The 21,975-nt window shown below is 39.9% G+C and overlaps 1 protein-coding gene and 1 long non-coding RNA gene across 7 annotated transcripts in view; one reads left to right on the top strand and one right to left on the bottom strand.

Annotated features, from left to right (window-relative positions):
* The window catches only part of LOC111930809 (uncharacterized), a 73,200-nt gene extending 60,184 nt beyond the window's left edge, over positions 1 to 13,016 (bottom strand). The window contains exon 1 of one of the 2 annotated variants that reach the window (XR_015288623.1): positions 12,735 to 12,938. This is a non-coding gene — a long non-coding RNA (uncharacterized LOC111930809). Of the gene's footprint in view, positions 1 to 12,734 lie in introns of both variants that reach the window. The other variant, XR_015288624.1, reaches the window with a different exon arrangement.
* The window catches only part of KCNC1 (potassium voltage-gated channel subfamily C member 1), a 124,645-nt gene that overhangs the window by 61,020 nt on the left and 41,650 nt on the right, over positions 1 to 21,975 (top strand). The gene's annotated exons all lie outside the window — the stretch shown is intronic.

The raw sequence follows: 21,975 nt of genomic DNA on the forward strand, positions 1-21,975 counted from the left end.
AACACTCACTTTAATCCACATAAATTGCTTTGAGCAGAGGAAGCAATCAAATGCTGAACAACATCACTGCTGTGGTACCTAAAGGGACCCTAATATTGTCTTGCCAACCTATAAAGATACAGACAAGATCAAAGCTCTGTTGTTTAGTTTGTTGGGTTTTTTTAATGGGCCTGCATAAGGGTTGTTGTCACCTAACACAAAATCTATTGGAAAAATGCAATATCTACCCCTAAACATCTTGAAATATAATTAACCACTCCACAGTGCATAAATAGTCTGTTGTGGGTGCTCTCTATTATAGTCAAACACAGGAAAGTGAGGAGGAAGGGAAAATCGGTACATACTGAGAAGACCTCTCTCCAGAGTTACCTGGTTGCAGTGTGATTTCTGTAGATTTCTCTGGAAATCTGGATTATTTTTTATTACCCCACTATTTGGTGATCTTACTTCACTTTTTAACTGGCCCATTCCCTGCTCTACTACATGTGGCAAGGGTTGGTGTTTTTGTATTGCTGCACATACTTGAGCTCAGCAGCACCGAGCAGCGTCCCAGGAATAATGGGAGAGTGCTCCATGTGCCATCAGGTGTACATACCACAGTGTCTGAACGTGTGTGTCCCCACCCAGGGTTACACAGCCCTGAGCAGAACACAACCCGGCCACGGTTTGCTCTCCTGTCAGGAATCTGAACCCACAACAAACATGAGGCTGGCATAAAAAGATAATGCACCTTTTCTAGCCACACTGAACACAAACAGGCAAATGGAATGTGTCCCACCACTTAGTTACACTCCAATTCCCTTGCATATGCCCACTGCTCCAGAGTATATTCACAGATTGGCCACCCTTCTCTGCTGCTCCCCCACCACACAGTGCACAGAAATTGCCGCTTCAATTCCACACTGAGCCCCTCTGGCTCTTAGTGACCCTCATGCCAAACTCCACACTGCTGGAAATTCTGCTTCGGTTTCAAGGAACATTGAGGAAAGAACATTTTTGTTAAATGGAGTCACACAACAATTTATCAAATGCTGAATTTCTCACATCATTGCGTGCCTTCAATTTTCTGTGATAATATCTGCAAATAAGCAGGATGCTGGGAGGTGGTGAATGGTGTCAGGCAGAAGGCATATGAAATGAGAACTTGTGGATCAGGGATAGCTGATTGAATCTCTCTGTTGAGAGAGGATTCAGGAAGTCTGTAGACTTCTGAAGAGTTGCTGCATCTGCTGTCAAATATTAATTTTTGTGTATACAATTTCAGTAGTTTTGGCTCTGTTTCACTGACCCCTCCTCCTCTCCACACCAATTCCAATTTAACAGGGATTACCAAGGGTACAGCACACTGGGAAAACACAGGACTTCTCCAGCTAACAGCTAAGAGGGGTGCCTTACCTCAGACTCAGTGGAAGATCAGTGCAGATGGTTGTGGAGCTTCATTAAAGGAAAGGGATACGCGAGATCATGAAGAGCTATTAAGCTTACATATTTCTCCCAGTTTATCAAGATGATCAGTACACAAGCAAAGCATTAGCTATGAGGTTTCTGCCTTCTGGTACCTGCTGTCAAATGCCCTAGATTAGCTGGTGTAAAACTAATGCCAGCTGTACCCTAATAAAGAAAAAGGCCTTGGACTTTACATGCATAACCAAAACCAAATGACACTATAAACCTGCTGTTGTGGCATTTGTTCTCTCAAGGGTATTACAGTTCAGCATAAACTGGATGACAACAGAGGAAGATACAGATATCTTTGTTGCACAGACATAAAAAAACATGAAAACCAGTATTTTTAAGATTAACTCAATAATGCCAACTTACTATATGAATTGTGAACCAGGAATTGGCTAGCAAGAATAGTATATGCATCTTCGTTCTCTCTTTCATCTTGCAAAAAAAAAAATTAAAAAAAAATTAAAAAATTAACGACTGCCAACTCCCCACCTCTCTCCCACCAGGAACTGGCTGCTTTTCTCCATCACTGGCCTTATCCAGTCCTGACTGTGCCCAGGAATTCACTGCCTGTCTCACTGATGGTATTTCTCAGCAGTCCCTCATACATATGGGACATCATGTTCTGCCCTCAAGAAACCTGCAGCACGAGAGTCAGGATTCTATTTTAAAAGGTTAGGTATTCCCTGACCACGAAAGTATTTCTGGCTATACCTATATATACTGTATATATTCCCTGAGTGTATATTCCCTGGCAAAATAGGACAGTGGAAAAGGGATGAAACCAGGACTTACTTGATATTCTAGTCCTCATGCTGGTAAAACAAAATATTTGACAATTACTCTTCAGAAGCAAGTGAGTAAACCAAGCTGCTAAGTCTGGGTAGTGGTTTAAACGGATACCTCTGTAACGTTTTGCTATCCTACCTAAAATTGTGACAAATGGCTTTCACTAGTTCTGTTCTCATAGGATATCAAATTTCCTCTTCAACAGAAAGATGTGGGGCCTCCAGAGGTCCCTGCTGTGTTTGCAGATCCAAGAGCTTTGTCTGTATTACTGAGTACAGGTTGATCCCAGATGAGTTGCCTGGTGTTTTCACCCATCACCAACATGCCCCCATGACACAAAGATATCTCTCCATCTCTGCAGCAACTCACATTTTTTGGGATCACTTCAACAGCTGCTTCAAAATGTAGTTAATTGTTTACAGGTAGAAAGGATAAATTTTCCATGCACTGTAAACTCCATGTCAAACACATAACAAGAAACTGAGAAAGGAAAAAGCTATGAACTGAGTTTTTATGAGTGAGTCTGGCTCAATAATGAAAGGTTCACAACTGTTCTAATGACTGAAAACAGCTTTGGACAGAACATACAATTCACTGCTCCACAAGCACCAGAAGTTGAATTTTCTAACCACTGAAACAAGCCACAAATTATCCACCAGTTTCAAAAACAGTATGACTGTGGCCTACACAGATATTTTTTGCTGAAAGGAGGAAAATATGACAAGAATAATAGTCATGCAGCTAAAGCACTGAACTCCAAGGACCTGCATGTAGCTCCTGACTCTTCAAGAAGCTCCTTATTTCACTCAGGCAAATCACTTCAGAGTAAATTCATCTCCCCTGGAATGTGACTAATACATATATATAAAAATTTAAAGAGTCATTATATACATGAGTTTCTTATTATTCCATGTGAATAGGAATAAACTGACTACAAAAGAAAGCAGTCCTTCAATTGTGTTTGAATGCTTCTAAACACATACTTCTGTGCAATAAGCAGACAAACTCCACACTGATTTTTTGTTCAGCCACTTTAGAAGGAGCACCTTACTTTTGTCCCCAGATTAAAAGATTAAAAAAATGTCCACACTGCTTTGTAAATATAACCCTTTATGACAAAGAAGTCTATTATGAATATCTTGATGCCCAAGTTAAAAGGACAGCCTGACAAGAAAATTGTATCATCCAGTTTGCAAAGTCTCTACCTATTTCCAAAAGTCCTATTCTGCACACCAGTAAAACTTGATTTTTTTCCCAGAACAGAGCCAGAAAACAGATTCATAAACACAGCACATAGAATTTGTCCTTGCTCCTTCTCCCACCAGTCTTGCCACTCATTATTAGCTACTGGGGAATTGGTTTCTAAGAGGGCTACATTATCTTCTGTTGTGGTATTCCTGTTATCTTGCCAACATCATTTTTCACTTTAGTTTGGTCTGATTTTAAAGCCCCAGCTTAGAGCTGCACTCTGGATGCAGCCTTAAACACAAAGTTCTTTACTGAAATCAGCTAGTTTTAGAATCATAATGAGAATAAAAACCAAAGCTGCCTTGACCCACTTCATTGGTCCTTCTCAGTAAATCACAAGTCTACACATGAAATTGTGATGCCTGTATCTTTTACCAGTCTCACCAGTTCTTTAAATAAGGAGTCAGGCAAAAATAAGACAGCATGCCCCATTCTTTTTCAGAGTCATGACATCTTTGGAGGTGCAAAAGAGTGCTCTTGTTCCAATTTTAAACCAGCAGGAAATGGACTACAGAACTTTGTTTTTTGAATGACCCTAGACTCTATACATGTCTAACGGGCTAAAGCTACCAAAGACTGATGTTTGCCTTTTCTTTCACAGTTCCATTAAGCTGTACCATTAATGCAGCAAATGAATAGAGGCATCATAAGCCATGGTGCTCTGATATTTGGAAGTTGCTTGGCTCCTGCCCCATTTCTAGTTCTATCTGAACAGAATTTTCAAAGAAACAGACTTAATGAATCATGTTTAGTCATGCCTGAATGCTCACTGACATTGTAGCTTAAAAGCAATACCTGCTCTCAAGGGACATTATTGCCATATCTACATTCCACACTACATTCTGGATTGTGTTTATTTATTTCCTAGAAGCACATATACTTCACTAGTGAGCAAATACAATTTCATCTTTCCAGCTCAGTGCTTCCCAACCACAAATGGGGAATTAATGCTAGCCTATCTCTTTTGTAAGTCATTTTGAGATATGCTCATGGGAAAAGCGGTTTAACACAATATCAATCTTTGCCACTGATTTTTAGGGAAAAGTGAGCAGAACACCATCTTTTTCTTCTCCCTCTCCAACTACCTGCCATTCCCCCACTTTAATTAGGTCAAAAATCTATGAGGAATTAAGTGCAAAAACTTATTAATTTAAACTGAAAGGCCAGTTCTGCAGTTTGACTCAACACTCTAGAAATAGGTTCTACTGGACTGAGGTTTGTGTGAGCAGATGAGAACCTCCCTAACAGTGTGTGAGACAAGCAATAAAGTAATAGGACTCCTTTTATTGGATTTGATACTCAGCACTGTGAAACTTTCAGACATAGTGTCTCAAGTTGGGCTTTTGTTCAGGAATTTCATTGCCTCACCACACCTTGCTCCAAGCACAGGACCCAACAGCCAGAGTGTGACCTTCAGTGCCATCAGGATAAGGGTTTGGAAGTATCAAACCCAGCACAGCTGCTCCAGCTACATCTACTGTCCATGTCGCCTCACAACAGAAACACTGATTTCTAGGGAAGAGCACTGAATATCACTGTTAGGCGTTTCTACTGGAAAACTCTACAAGTTTTCCAGGAATGCTGTGCTTTCCTTACTAATGTGTTGTTTTCCAATCCCTAAGAGATTTTCTTTAATTTCATTGTAGGCGGTTTGCATTTGATGTTCTTTTCACACAAACGTACCCTTGACCTGGCCACTTTTTTTCTTTAAAGAAACGAAGCCCATCATAATGGATGAAAAAGCCACTTGTTTTTGACATCTCATAGGCAGCCTCACACATCTGAGATTCTACAAAGCATTAATATCAAAGCCTGCCAGAAGTATTCCTTGTGTAGCAGGGATCAGACTGAAAATTAATGTGTCACTTATAAATGGTAAAGGCATAAAACTGACTAATCTAATTCCATGGTGCTGGAACAGCTGGATCAGCTGAGTGCAGGTGTGTGAAAGGAGAGCCAGACACCCCTCACTGAGGCATCACAGGGCAGGTGGGCTGAGCATCAGCTCTGGGCATTCCAGGGAGCCAGGCAGATGCCATCGGGCACAAACCTGGCTGCAGGGAGTCCCTGTAATTCTGAATCTCAGTGACATGTGCTAGATGATTACATAAAATAGTCATGAAGATTTTATTTTCACATGCTTTCTACTTTGACAATCTCTCATTTCAAGCAAGTTATATCTAAACTAATTATATTCTTTCCCCATTCTTTTCCAAGTGTCACAGAGCACCTGGTCATTTCTGGCCTGACCTTGCTGATTTCAGTGAGAAAAACATGTGACAGATCTTCCTCATTTAGACTTACCTGAAAGCTCTACAAAGAGCTCTTTCTGAGCAAGGTATATACAAATATAGATTTTCCCAACTTGTTTTACTGGAAAAATTAACATAAACCAAGCAAACAAATAAGGTACCCAAAACCAAGCAAAATTATCATGCTAATGAAGTAATATTTGTCTATTTATCTATCTCCATCAGGAAAAGGAAAACATATCTCATGATACCTTTACTTTGTGTTCAATGCACAAGACTTGGTATACTATGAGCATAAAGCATTTGGCAGTTATGTATTCCTAAAGAAAACACGCAAGCATAGGGGAAAATCTCAGATCTTTATTCTTCCATTTATGATTTGAAAAAAGAGTAAGGAGCAGAGGATTTAAAAAAAAAAGTGTCAAATCCTAAATTCAGCTTCCTGCTTTTCCTTTCAGTCTTACTCCTGGTTGCTCCCAGGTAGTATTTAGTTGTTGCCAAGCAGCAGAAAGCTAATTAGCACAATGTCATGTTTCCTTGTTTTCATCTCTTGCTCCTTCCCACTTACATGCACACTGCTCCTTAACATTCCCTAAATAAAGGTAAATCAGCTGCAAGAAACAAGAGAATTGAAAGCATATTTTTGCACTCAGCCTATGGAAACACTCCCTTCCCTAGAGCAGTTGCTCTTGTTAGTGCAAATCACTCCGTAAGCTTTGGTCACAGAACACATTAACATCTCCAGCCAAGCATCTGGCAGGGCTGTGCTGCACACCTACCCCCAGACCAGCCAGCTGAAATACAGCAGGTAATCCCACAGGAGATACACTCACTGCAGTACTGGTGAAGCTCCCGTTGAGGGCAGTTTAGAGAATTTAGCATTTCTGCTGCAGTGCACATAGCAAAAAAAAAAAAGACTGTTAGAAAAACACAACAGCAGCTTCTGTCAATTCATTTGCTAGGATAAAAGAGATACCTTATTCTAAAGCTACCCACTATAATCCATTTAGGCACACCACCTTCTGCCCATTTTGTGTTTCTTTGCTTCCAAACAATAGTAATCTTATTCAGAGTGTGGACAGCAAAAGATTTTGTCTTCCAAGCTACAGACTCACTTTACATCAGCACTCTTTTTAACCAAGCAAATACCTAGTAGCATGAGAAGAATTTACTCCTTTTTCAGAAGACTCCAGTCTATTTCTGTATTTGAAATAGCAGAAGCTCCTAAAAACAACTACTGCAACCCTTTCACATGCGGGCATAGATGAGAAAGGGATCCCAGAATGCAGAAACTGACTGCACACACAAATCTAATAAAGGTAAAGGGGGTAAGATGGTCAAAATAAGGCAGACAAGGCAATGCCAAGCAGAGTCTGACTGTATTGGAGACTGAAATCATCTACTTACAGCACAACAAGGATGAGAGCTTTCCACCTCTCACAGCCACCATTCATCACCACTAGCTAAAACACTTGATTTCTCCACCTTCTTTTTCACCTCCAGCACTTTTGCCAAGTGCTTGATGTGTGTGATAAACCAGAAGCTCTACCAGAATTTGTGCTTGCAAAACCATGGCCTAAAGTCAGCCCAACAGCCATTTATAACTTAGAAAAATCAGCAGATATGAAATTCATTGTGTCTGGCATGAAAGCAAATTCCAGGGTTGCCTTTCTGCAGGAGATCAGAAATTAGTGTGTCTTTTTCAAAACTGCTGACATATCACCTTCCACTACATGGGTTTTTTTAAAAAAATACAAAGAGAGGTGTTACAAAATGACACCTCTCTGCTTCTCCATTTTGACCCAATTAACTTCTATTTTAGCTCTAGCACTAATGACCATGACATATCCAGGGTCCCTGGCCCACGATATTAATGAAATTTCATTGGCCATTTTCCAAACATCTCCCAAGGAAAGTTCACCCACGTGGCTACCATGAAACACAAGCGAGAGCTGGGAAGAGAAACACTACAGTCAGTGTTGAAAATATTTAATCCCAGAGAGCCAGTCAGAGATTCAAGTCCACTTAGAAGAGCATGACACTGTAATAAAAGCATTGCATTGTGTTTCTTGCATCCACAAGCCATGGAGTCACTCTAGATATTCTTTATGTTTAGGCAGCTCGACTATCTCAATACAGTTCCCTGTCTGGCAGAGAGGGGAAGGCTGGGTGAGTGCAGTGAATCTGTCACTTGTAGCAGACAAGAACATCTTGTACTTGAGCTCTTGTTGAGTAGGTTCAAAAGGCAGACAAAGCGGCAGACTTATTAGATTTTTTTTTAACTGGAGTATTAAGAAGTAAAATCCTTATAACATTCTATTAGCATTCCCAATCCTTATTTTTTAGGCAATCATCACTAAAATCAAAAGACACTTCTGAAGGCTGGAATAGCTAAAACTAAGGAGACAGACTGAACCAACTCAATATTCCCATCTCTGCTAAGCAACAGACAAGAGAGGCAAAAAAGCAATTTGCAGCAATCTGAAGGGTGCTTTGACCAAGGAGGAAAAGGTCAAGCTAAACTAAGCAGCACGTAAATAGGAATAATGGAATGAAAGCATGATAGGGATAAAAAAACCTGAATTCTATTATTTCACTATGGAATTCTCCCTTAAAGGGAGAGAAATTAATCCCTTATGACATTCTGAGTAACTCTGGAAGATCCTCACACTTGCAGCAGGATGTACAAATATACTTTTTGGCATTTCTCACTTCCACAATTTGTAAGAATGATGTCACATGTGATATGCCAAAAACCCAGGGGTGAAGCACCAACTAATACCTCTGATTTGCTCATCTTTAATACTAGTATGAGTTGTGTATGCATGTGAAGAATAATAGGATTTTCTGAGCAAGGAGAACAACTGCTAATGGTCATTACATTAGGTCAGAGAACTGTTACCATCATGCTCTTGAGCAAGCATATGTTGTCCAGGGAAAGTAAGCACCTTTAAAACCCAGTGGCTGTGTTAAATCCCACGACATCTGCCTAAGTATCTATGGGGTTTAAAAGGCAGCTTCTTACCCTTGTCAGTCTTACGGCATTGCTGACACCACTGCGTAAAATTAGCAGACCTGAGAGAACTTACTACAACTCAGCTTTTCAGACGTTTTACTTGGTTTCAGACTGTAAACTTTGCGTAACTATTGAAAAATCATGGCTAGAGACACAAGAAATGAATGCAGCAGGAACTGCATATTTCTGAAGAGCTACATTTCGCTCCCGTCCCAGTGATTCGCCTGCCGCATGTCTCTGAATGAGTCATCAGTGCAGGGGAAATACCTCCAAATTAGCAGATTAGGAACAGCAGATCCTGCAGATTTGGGCAGACTGTCACAGCTATGCTCCTTCCAGATCCAAGCCCTCTATGCCTATGCAGGTCTGATGACCTTGGACTGCACAGCTCTGGACATCCTCCTGCCAGCATCAAGCAGTGTACATTCAGCACAACGCCCCACCTGGACAAAAAGCATTCTCCTTCAAGACTCTACTCTTCCTTGGGCACACAAGCTGGTGACAAAGCGGGGAATTCAGATGGGGAAGAGGGAAACAAAGGCACACGGTGCTGGTGCAACCACCCAACCCAGCAATGCCTTCAGAAGCAAGTCCTGGCCCTCACACACATCCATACCAGGACACAGGAGTGCAAACTTATTACATAACTTATACTGAATTATGCAATCCTTTAGCACTCATTAACAAGCAGAGGCTACCACAAGTTACTAGCGAAGGCAATCTGAGAAATGAATAAACATGATCTGTTCTAACAATAGCCAACCCATATTTTTGGGCCAAGAAATTGTGCATATTACCCCAGGAATAAAAGTTACTTAACTTTAATAAGTAACAGGTTCACTACTAGTATTAAAAAGACAAAACCAGGAATACTCTTGTTTGCATAAGTTGCAGTTGATCTTATTTGGTAAGACTGTAAGTGTCCTAATTTGGTTTTAAAAGTAAAATCAATTGTAAATTTATTTAGAACAATTTACCTGCCTGCCTGTTGTACATCACTGGGCCTGTATTGATTGTTTGAGATGGAACTCATTCCAAATTGTATTGATTTAATTCATTAGCAAATTTTTAGCAAAGCATATTTTGTTGTTTCAGGGCAGAAGTACATAAAGCTCCATTTAGAAACTACAGGACTGAGCAGGGGAGGTATGGGAGGGGGGCTAGAATTTCTCATATACATGAGATTTACATGCAGCAATATGAATCATCTGTTTCTGATGAAAGATCTGTTTCCTAAACAATAAATAAGTAAAACTAGGACTGGGAAAAACCTAGATACATTGATGGGGGAAAAAAATCCAGTTGGTAAAATAAGAATGGGGTGAATAATGCAAGAATAGCACAGTGTATTGGTCGTTTTAACAGACGTTTTGATTTATGGATTTAAGTGCCTAAAATAGCTCAACAATTTATAAATCATCTTAAAATCAACAGCTCATGAGTAGATTTGTCTGGCTTTACAGCAAGGCAGTCAAGCTGCATTTGTTACCTTGGCAACAGAAGGCACCTCTGTTACCATGGCTACAGCTCCCTTAAAATATGGTTGGCAATTCCTCCCTCCCCAACTTTTGTGACTATTTTGAAAAGGAATTTAAAAAACAAAAAAAGAAGAAATCCTACTCTGTCAACACTTGCACTGAAACAAAAGGTCTGCAAAATGCAAATTTTGTCAACCCACAACACCAGTTTGAAGATAAGCTAATTTTTCTGCTGCAAATCTTTACCTCACTGAGACACTATTATGAAGAGTTTAGATCTGGGAATCTACAATCTTGGATTATGAAGAGCTTGATCATAACATAGTCAGCTCAACATTTCACATCAAAACCCATCTCTGCTGCTCACTGGAAGAAGTGGTGCAGAAATGGACTCCTACCACATTGCAAATTCTTTGTGTATCAAAGCTCCCCACAAACAGGCAGCTGCCTGGATTGCAAAATGAGATATGGGAAAAAGGGTTAGAGATCCTGGATTCTTGTTTTTGAGGCAGATGAAGTGGCAACAGGGAGTACATTCACCTCCCCGGGCTCCAGTCAGCACCCAAGATGTGCTTCCTATGTCTCTGGAAAGGCTGGCTTTATGGAGGAAACCATTTACTGCACTCAAATTAGTGTCCTCTGAATTATCCTGATGTTAGAGTGGCATTTATGTTGCTAAACTGCAAGTAATCTGTTTAGGGAAGTTGCTTGCACCTAATGCATCAAGATGGGAAAAGGCTTTTCCATCTTTCCAGGAAATTGTTCACCTTAATCTGATACACAGTGCATTCAAGGAAGAGGTCACAATGTCTCTTTCACCTCATTGAGGTTATGCTACAATTTAAATATAAAATTTATATTTAAATAAATTTATATTGAAAAAAAATATTTCAAGCTCTGAGAAATAAATATTAAAAAAAAAAAAATCACAAACTTTGATTTGGGTATCTTCTAATTCCAGCTAGCTCTGTGTTTTAAAATCAACTTTAACTTTCCCTCCCTAGGAAACAGTTTTTTGTGCTCTCCCACAACATTCAGTTGCACATAGTTGGTGTTATAAGCAGGCTCATGGCAGCACACAATTGCCACAAATCACTTAATAATTGGAAATGGAGTAAGTGAAAATAAGCCCTCCAGGGTGAATGCTATTTTTTATCCTTGTTCACTAACAAAATACCTGGCTTGAACACAAGTCCTGCTTTTCTCCACCCTTTTCCAACTTCACCCCCAATCCCCTCTCACTTTCCTCACTTTCCCCCTTTTCCTCTACTTTTCCTCAGTTTCTCACTTTATGCAGTTTTGTGCCTATTATGTGGATACTTGCTAGGTAAGATTCCCAGAAGTGATTAGTGATTTCTGGTGATTCACAATTATTCGAAGTTTGGAGTCTCCAAACCAAAATCTCCTGAAGGGCTAAATTTAATATGCCATCAGTGTAATCATAGTATTACTTCTGATAATGTTTCTTAGTGTTGAGGACTTCAAAGTCACATGACAAAGTATTGAAGACACTAGAAAGGGCAAATGTTTTCTAGAAAGGAAATGTTTTCACCCTTTTCTTAACCCCTAGTGGCCATGCCCTCTGGTCATTGATGTCACAGGGTGGCACAAAGAGTCTAAGGGCCTACACAGATCTGAGTACTGCCCCCCATTCTTTACACCCCACACACATATTCTCTGTGTGTTGCACTCACTGCACTGCAAGGTTAATAGGGAGAACATGGCTCAAAGACCAAGCTGGAATTTCACAACCAGATAGCTTTGAACTCTGCAAACCCAAGTTCTGGGGGACCATAGCTTGGCCAGCAGACACAGTACCCTAACAGCAGCCCAGCACTCAAAAATTCACAGATTATCCACCCCTGGGGAAATTTAGATACTAAGGTACAGATTTTGTACACTATCCCCTAATTCTAGCCAATTCAAGATCTCAGTACTGGTAGTTGTGTAGTCAAAGTTAAAACACCATACTTGAGAAACAGGCTGTAAACACAACCACCTTGTTCGTGGGATGGAAGTAGTACCTACTTGTTTTGCCTTACAAAACAGTTGCAGAGATCAATGCCTACATTAACATTTCAACAGCACTTCCAAGAGGTCAAGTTCCACCCTGTTAAATGCTACAGAGTGTTTTGGATTCTTTGTAATGCAAGTAGATGCATAATATTAAAACAGAACTATTTCAAATGAAAGGTATTTCCTTTATGTCTGAGGTTAGCATTCAGAAACAGAGTTGGTTCTTCAGCCACACTTAGTATTGTACCTTCATGTGTACTTAAATAAACCTAAGAAATGAAAATACACCACAGATGATACAGCTGAAAGACTGTAAGCAATAATAGATGGGAGGGGCTTATTATCCAACAAGATGTTGAGTGTACTGCAGAACACAGGCTAAACACAGTTGCATAATATTGCTAGCAAACCTTTTAGAATATTATACATTCCTTTCACCTTGTGCAGAGAGCAAATTTTCTCTAGGTTTAGGCTATGACTTACCTTGTGATCCTTTCTGAGTATTTCCATCTTTCTTTTGACCTTGACTGCACAAGAGGTTGATTTTAGAAATGCTTGCTTGTTGCTTATGCAATACACTTCCCAGAAGGGGTTCAAAGGGCTCTTCCCAAGCCTTTTGTGGCCCCAGCTGAAAGGGGTTAACAGAGAGATGCACTTATTGCAGCACTAGATGAAGGAGAGGCTCTCACCTGCAAAGGGCTCTTGGGAGCCCTTTTGACAGTGCCAAGCAATCAGCCCTGGACATCCTCCCACTGCAAGACCTCCACAGCTGCCAGCACTGAACTGGTTTATGGGAGGGGTGATCACCACGTGTAGCTGATAGCAGGGTTGGTATCATAGGTACTAGATGTGGCTCACCAATCCAACCTTAAAAACATAACAATGAGGACAAGACTTCATTGCTCTCCTCCATGTAAGGACAGAGCTTTTATGCTATTGTGTATTGTGGCTTGACTGGGTACAGTAGGAGAACATATTATACTATGGAAAGAAAGGATGCTGCAACTTTTTCCTTGAAATCAGGATGGTACTGTCAGCAAGAGGGTTAGTAACTTGCTCTTAACTGCCCTATGTCACTTACCATGGTGGCAGCTCATGCCATGGCAGGTGCCCTCATGAGTCTGGATTGTACATTATGCTTTCTGTATATTTCACATCCATTCTTGCCCGCAAAACAGTGGAATTTCACCAAAATGAAAATGGGCTGTTTTTCGTGAGATGTTAGAAAAATAATAAAAAAATTACTGGGAAAGCAAAGTGTGTGACTGCCCAAACAGGAGACTGGCAACAAATGGCCACTTTATGGCTCCAGTTGCTTACTTCTGACACATTGAAAAGTAGAGCCACAGAAACACATATTTCTATACGTTTATGTATATTTATATATTTTTATATATTTTTTTTAATATAAATATCTTTATATATTTTTGTCTTCAGAGAGACAGAATTGATGTTAAAAAAAGTACCCTCAATCTGGCTGGTCTTAGTCAAGACAGACTATACAGAATCCTTTAGACTGGAAGTGACTTTTAACGATGATCTTGTCCGACACCCTGCAATGTGCAGGGACATCTTCAACTACATTAGGTTGCTCAGAGCCCTGTCTAACCTGACCTTGAATGATAGGACATCTACAACCTCTCTGGGAAACCTGTTCTGATGTTTCATCAGTCTCATAATGAGAAACTCCTTCCTTATATGTAACCCTGATTCCCTTGTTTAGTTTAAAACCATTAACTCTCATGTAATTGCAACAGACCCTGCTCAAACATTTGTCCCCATCTTCGTTATATGACAAAGGCTATTTTAGAAGTTGCCTAAAAGAGCTACCAACATAGTTTTATAAGTTATGTTGTCACTAATTTGGATATCTAAAATGGCTCACAGCCAGTTAAAACCCAGTACTGGCAAAGATTGCTGTCAGTGAAAATTTTGTATGTTCCCATCCTGTGCACTATCCTTGCACAAATTAAGCTGTGCAAGAGCCTCTGCCTAACTAGGGAATGAAAACATTCTCTGTTTTTCAAAATACTGTCTAATGTTTTTAATGGTTTTTTGGATTTTCTTTTTGGTTTGTAATAGTTGCAATTATAAATGATGTGGATATACTTTTATATAATTATATAATAATGTTGATATTTGATATTTAGGTTTTGTAGAGCAAAGGCACAAAAAGGTCTCAATATTTAGTAGTATATTTAGGCCATCTAGGAGCTTAACAGGACTTTTGTGCTATGCCCAGCCCAACGGTAGGAAAGAACTGTGGCCATAATGCTTTAAAAGCAAAAACTGGTAGCTATGGATTAAGTTAAGCAAACAATATGGGAAAGTGGCTACAACACACTGCTAATAATCTGGAAACAAATGTAAGAAATGGTTTCTCTGAATTATGTGAAATTATCCAAAATGAAGCAGTCATTGAAATGCCTGAGATTTAACATCCTTATTTTTAGCCACCTTGTTAAGAATTCTGGTTTTCCAGGGAATACATGATCTGTGACATCCATCCACATAAACTGCAGTGGAAACAGGAAATCCTTAACTCAACATTTACTGGCACTCTAGTGATCCCAGGGCTTCCAGTTTTCCAGGGTGAGGAGTTATTTTGAGTGTCACCATTCTGAGGCGCTAAACTCAACTATCAGAGGGTAAACACTCAGCTGCTCCCAGAATTTAAACCTCTTTGGAGCACATCCCACAGAGTCAGAAATCGGGGTTTCAAAATCTATGGTCAAATATGAAATAAATTGGTCTGTAGAGGAGTTCTCTCATAATTATTTTTGCTATAGTATTGCTTTGGGAGAGAAATTGGATTGAGGATCCCACTGCAGACACTACCTGCTCACCTTTGGGGCTTGGATGCATTCTGGACCTTCCACTTCATCCTGCATAGGAGCTGCCAGCATCATCCTACAGCCTGCCACATCCCAGCAGCTCTGTGTGAATGTGTGTGGAAGGTGTGCAGACAGACCTCACACCCTGTCCAAGGCTGGTTATGTAGCCAGGCCACCCACATGGGGAACTACAAAAGGTTGGGCAGGTACTCATTTTAATTTGTCTTGAAGCAGAAGCATTATTGTATGCACACAAACATGATCTGGAACATGCACCAAAAACCTTGGCTTAAAAGCCACAGAGGGAAAAGATGGCTTTGCATGTTAAGTTAAAGAGTTCTACATTCAGAGCAAATCCCTGTGTTTCAGGTGATTCCTTATGGACTTTTGCATTCAATGCTCCCACACACTGGAGGGCTTCCTCTTGTTAAAAAAAGGTAAGTGAGCTGGGAATACTCTTTCCAAAGGAGCTGGAGACCACCGAGCACCCTCTGCCTCCTTCATATCTGTAACAATTTCATTCCTGGAGGCTGCTGTGAAGCTGAGGTTGGTGAATCAAACCTCACCAAGGGTGGACTCTGAAAGGCCGCAGAAATAATGTCTCCAGCACTATGAAAGGCTTCTAGCACCACTTCAAAAGTAGGTTTGAGAGAGGCTGCGCACCATATAAGCATAAGCATATGAATTAAGCCTCCTTTGGGCAAGTCACAGTGCAGAAGCTGTAACAAAAAGGGAAAAAAATAGACCAGCAGCAAGTTAGAGAGGAAGGAAGTGTGATTTTCTCAGGAGATAAATCCAGAACAAAGGTGGTGAGGTGAGATCCTGAAAATCCTAACGCATGACACCACCACCATTCATTGCTACAAAACTCTCCATTTCAGTTTAGAACAGAAACTGCACAGAGTCCAAAATATGTTACCAACTGCCTAACAGAAAAAGATTGAAACTCCTAGTATTAATGGGCAATTAAAGCTCTCTGTTTTCTTTTGCCATGTGTTAGTTTATGTTCCATGTATGAGATCTTACATGACTTTCTCAGTTTGTTTCATCCTAAAGCTTTTGACAGAACTGACAGCATAAAAGTGTGTGGCATCATCTGAAAATGAGATTAATAATTAGATTGAATTTATGCAGCAAAAGCATGAGCTTATGAAAACAGATGTCTAGGACTCATGGGATGTTTGAATGTTCAGTGGTTGTTAGCTTACAAAAGAAGGAAAACACCTGAAAAATTTCTAAATGCTTAGTCATCAGTGATGGATAGGACAAAAGTAAAAAAGCTTAAGATGAAGATGATTTAGGTTAGGCATTAGGAAGAAAAAAAATATAGAAAAAAAATGGTGATGTACTGGGATAAATTTCCTGTAGAATTTATATTATATTCACCACTAGAGATCCGTAACAACAGTCAGTGTAGCTGCCTTTCAGGAATGATCAGAGACTGTGCTTTGGGACAGGGAAATGACAATTTTGAAGGTCCCTATCAAGTGTACATTTCTGCAGTCCCTCAGAGATGGAAGGCTTACTTTCCCACTTACTGCTCCTTCTGCTGTGTCTCATCTGCAGGGGTCTTGGGGCCCTTTTGGATCAGGAATCTATATATGATAAGAATTTGCCACTGCACCGTTGCTGAGCAATATGAGACATTCCTTGGTCCCACTATACTGTTTGCATTTAGTTCTCCAGACTACCAGACTAGGGAGCAGCAAGGAAGTTTTGCAAAATAAATTCCCTTCTCTTCTGTGTCAGTGTTCCTACTAATTCACAAGACTCAGTCTGTCCTAGATGAAACTGGAAGGCTTGCCTGTGACCTACAAAGAACCATTCCAGCCCTTGCCTGGTGACCACCTGGCTGGCCATGGAGCGCAAAGGAGCACTGTAGATACCCCACTTCCAGTTCTGATGCAGCCTTGCTTATCCCAGTAACTATCTTCTCAAAGCACAAGGCTGCCTGCTAGGACTAACATTTGAGAGATCAGCTTCTAATTTATTTATTGCAATGTCAACACCGAATAATTTAAGCATATTTTCCACAGATGACTGCACATTTTTTTTAACACGCTGTTTCATGTCTGAGTGCCACAAAGCATTCCAAGATTTTTTTGCAAGCTGTCATATATTTTTTGGCATTACATAATCATATGATCCACGAGCTGCTAGTGGACTTTTTATCTGACTCTAGAGCTCTGTCTGTCTGCAAGGCTCCTTCTTCCATTTGTCTCAGCTACGAAACATGAATTTGAATATTCTTGTGAGCGAACCAGCATGTCTGTTGATGTGAGGTTCTGTATCAATTGTCTTATTATCTCACTGAAAGGCAGAATGCTGAGAGGGTCATCTCTCCCTTCACAGAAAATAGCTTGGTGCTAATTTCTGATTGTGCCCTCGTATATCTACATCCATAAAAAAAGAACTGGATTTTTTCCTATGCAAATAATTTCCTTTTCATGATTGTTTCTTACAGGATCTTGAAACACCTTCCATTAAGATTCTTAATGAAATATTGCAGAGGTTGCTTTTTGACAGTCACAGCTTTTGCTCACTTCCCCAGCATTTTCTGGTTGCTGGTATCATGTGCCCACATTTAGTCATCTGATCAGTCATACAGATTCAGTATTACTTTCAAAAGATCGGCAGAATTGCTGGCACATTAAAATGAGTCATTTGTTTGAATCAGGGTCCGGATCTCTAAGAAAGCCTGGAAAATTGGTCTTGACATAATAAAGTGTTTATAAAGCTAAGTATTTTAAAGCAGCTTTCACTTCACCCATACTTCAGCTGAGCTGCAGCAGAAATGTTTGCCTCATTAAATAATTTGGGGACACATGGGCTGAGGTAAAGTAATTTTAAATTAAGAGTGGTTATAGTACCGTTTACAGATTAAAACAAGAACTAGGCAAAGCTTTGAGATTTGAGTTACAGATGGGCAAATGTTGGTATTTTCATGGAAGTGCAGTAGTTTTGAGAGACAAACCTCAATCAGATGAACTACTGTAAAAGAAAGCTGGTACTTAAAGAGATACCTTGTAAATAGAAACCCCAGTGCTTTATGCAGGTCTAGGACAGGTCTCTGGGTATATTTGAATTACTGATGTTTTGTAGAAAACCAACTGTTATGTTGCCAGCATGTTATTGAAACTCTTCAGAGCCTAGATTTTCCTCCAAGTGTGCAGCAGTGAATTTTTCACAAAGTGAAAAATTACTAGGGTTGGGATTTTTGTATTATTCTATTCATCCACACCCCTCAGCCCTCTCCCATTCTACCAAAACAAACTAACCCAAACATAGTAGATCTCACTAGAGTCACAATATGCTTTTCTGGAAGTTCCATAGCAGTAAGACTGCCATAATTTCTCTTTCAGAGACAAAGTTCTGTGGTGAGTTGTATATTCTCACCTCCCATTTCAGTCTTGCAATCCCTGAGTCCTCCTCAGAGAGAAGCAGCAAACTTCCTGGTGCTCAGGGGCCCAGATCATACAGAGCTCCTCTACTTTGCTGGCTCAACAGGACTAGGAATGTTATCATGTAGTGACTTAAAACTTTTTGTCATGAAAACTGAAGCTCATTGAAATAGATCAGTAGAAAGAGATGTTGCCACTTACATAGAGAATTTCCTGATGCTTTAACAGATGTAACTCAATTAAAATGTCACCTTCCTCTGCCTTTCATCCAGAGGTGCTGGGGAGAGTACAATTTCCTGAATTTTACTATAAAAGGATAGGGATTAAGGATCACTTTAAAAAATATTTCTGATAGCAGATGGAAAAGAAAAGGCTGGCAAATCTTGTCTGAGTGTGCTGTGTTTCTTTTCTCCCATCTAGCTTGAGTAGGATTGTGAAATGATTCTGAGCAGTATCAAAGGAGAAGAGCACGTGTCTGTGTCGTGCAGCTGCTACTAACTCGCTCTGAATGTGTGATCTGGAATGAATTATGAATAGCATGTCGTGTACACCACTATTTCCTAGAAAACAAACTCTGGAGTTACTGAAACCTGACTGGCAAAGCCCTGATGCTTTCGCTGCCACCACACACTTTCCTTGTTGTCTCTGATCTAAGAGCACAGCCAAGGCCAAAGCCTCCCTTTCCAAGTCCCCACTCCAGATGCACATCAGTCTGGACAGGGAGCAGATGGAAGTTGGCAGACAGTTTCAAGCCCCAGAGAGTTTATTATCTCAATTAAAATTTAAAAAAAAAAAAACAACAAAAAAACTAAACAATGGATAGTGCAAAAGATGCGGCCCACATGCTTGAATGTGTCCATGGTGGAGGCTGGAAAAGAGCCTCACTCATCTGATTTCTGTCCTGGTATTTTTGTCACCAGACTTCACTGCCCATCTGCACTGAAGTTTGGGAATTCCAAGCACCATATCAATGAATTTTAGCAGGTTACCCAGCATATTTGTGTAGAGCCAAGCAGAAAAAAGGTTTTGTACCTCCAAGACCAGAACTATGTAAGACATGCAAGGTAAAGTTTTAGAAAACTACTCCCAGAAGTAAACAGCAAAACTTGTGTATTTAATACTGTCTGGTCCAATACTCAGACCTTTTATCTAAGCCTAGCCTCTAAGTCTTCATGTATTAGAAGGTTTATTTGGGTTTTTAAGGCTGTTGAACTTATGTATGAACTTTCCATGCTGAGTGGTAAGATGCTGGCTAATTATTCATGAGTGGCTACATCTGATTCCATTACCTTGCTTCTTTTCCAGTCATGCAAAGTTGATGTGAAACACTACTGTTAGGAATTAGTTGGTGCTTCATAGTCCCACTGCACTGGCAAAAATGGCTGGTTTAGACATAAGGCAGGGATAGATAGATAGATAGATAGATAGATAGATAGATAGATAGATAGATAGATAGACAGATAGATAGATAGATAGATAGATAGATAGATAGATAGATAGATAGAGATAGATTTAATCAGAGGCAATATAAATTAGTTTATGAAATTCTCCACTTAGGGGCATGACACCTTTTAGACTCTTTCAAAATAAACTTATTAAAATATAGCCAGTGTTAAGAGAAATTATGTAGGAGTGTAACTTCTTCTCTCTCCAGAATGAAAACATTTTAATGTAACTTACATTTTGATCCAAATCTCCCCCTTTTAAATCTCCTCTCTGCCTGCACTTATGGCTTTTGCGGTTTTGGACAATCTGAGATTTTTCTTTATTGGTATTAGAGCCAGGAAAAAAAAAACGTGATAGGAGCAGCATTTCTAGTGAAATAGAAATCTTTCACATATCAAAGCAAATAGAGTTTTGATCACTTCAAATGCTTCACCTAGGTATATTCTTTAATTAGAGAAAATTTTAGATGCCATTATGTAACTCAACAGCATGTGACATCACTTCTTAAAATCCTCACTTCTTTCCCTCAGCCCATTCAGATCCTAGGAAAAAGAGAAACTGCTGTAAAATGTAAAGAGAAAGAAGATTAAGAACCACTAAATTATACAAGAGCAATCCATTGGTTTGATTCTTTTTCAGACCATTATTAGTGAAATAAAAAGAGACAGACTTATTTTCAAAGACAATAGAACATGTGTGTGTGTCCCATAGTCCTCACCAGATTTTATCAGCACTGCCCATCTCTGAATTTGACAAGTTATTATGTAGGCACAGTGGGCCAGAGAGAACTCTTTTTTTTTTTTTTCTTTTTACAGCTTTGGCAAAAACTAATGCTGGTCTGCCTAGAAAAGCTTACTTCCTGATTTTTGTGCTGTTAGATCATGCTTACAGTCTGCTAAATCTCATATAATTAACAAAGAAAAATACTCAGAAGAAAGAGTGAGAGCAATATAAACTGGGGATCACAAACATAAAACTGTGCCAGTGATACTTGCTGTAAGCTGCTAAATTCCTGTGTTCCAAGAAGCTGTAGATGATAAATCTATCAGAGATGAGTGCCAATGAACAAATTGCCAGGCCTGACTTTCTGGCACTTCTGTGCTTAAATTGGAGAAAAGTTAAGCTGGAGAAAAAAACTGGGATTCTTCCTGTCAATACCATTACTCAGACATAGTTTCATGAAATCTTGAAAGCAGACTCATACTTTCAAAGCTACAAAGCCTACAAAAACATGCCCATCCCTGGGAAAGGATGCTGTTAAATCCAGATAGGAGGAAGCAGGCACTTCACACTCATTTAAGAGCTGCTTCCTGCTCTGCTGAAGTGGGGACTAAAAGCACTCAATTACCCTCTGAAGCCAAAGTGTGAGCACACGAGGTCTAACAACGAGAGAGATCATGGGTGTGATGTTCTCTACCGATAGCACTGCCAGCTGTACCACTGCAGAAAACTTAATGCCTGGTCAGGATTGGTTATTTATTCTCTTTAATACAGCAAAGCATCAGTGTCAAGATACTTGCTGTGCAAGGTCAGCCTGAAGGTTGTACTAAGCAGGAAAAGCTCACTCAGGAGATTTATTTGTATACTCCAAGAAGAGGATTGCATTTGGAGTCAGGATAAAGAAAGGGGCTATCTTCACAAACCCTTAAAATGCAAAATGGTATTTATTCCCCTCTCTCCTTCTCACCTGTGACTGCTAACTGTCTTAAGGAAGTGTCAGTATTTCCTTCTGCAGCCTGAATTCTAAGTGCTCTGTGACTGTGCAACAACTTGCCCCGGGATGGAATACAGCAGGCATGCTCAGGCTACTAGGAACATCTTCCCAACTGCTTGGTGCAAGATGCTTTTGGTTTCTCATTTGACTCATATTCAGACAATCTCTGGTTGTTACTGATATTGTATAGAAAAGTGCTTTTCTGAAGCACTTTTCTATAGAAAAGTCTTAGAAGTATTCAACTGATTTTTCAGGAAGACTGTTGCCGCTGTTGACTAAGGCCGCTAACATTCAGATAAAAGCATATAGAACCTGCACACATTTATATA

Source organism: Cyanistes caeruleus, chromosome 6 (assembly GCF_971803275.1).
Source record: "Cyanistes caeruleus chromosome 6, bCyaCae1.hap1.1, whole genome shotgun sequence".
NCBI classification, from domain to species: domain Eukaryota; kingdom Metazoa; phylum Chordata; class Aves; order Passeriformes; family Paridae; genus Cyanistes; species Cyanistes caeruleus.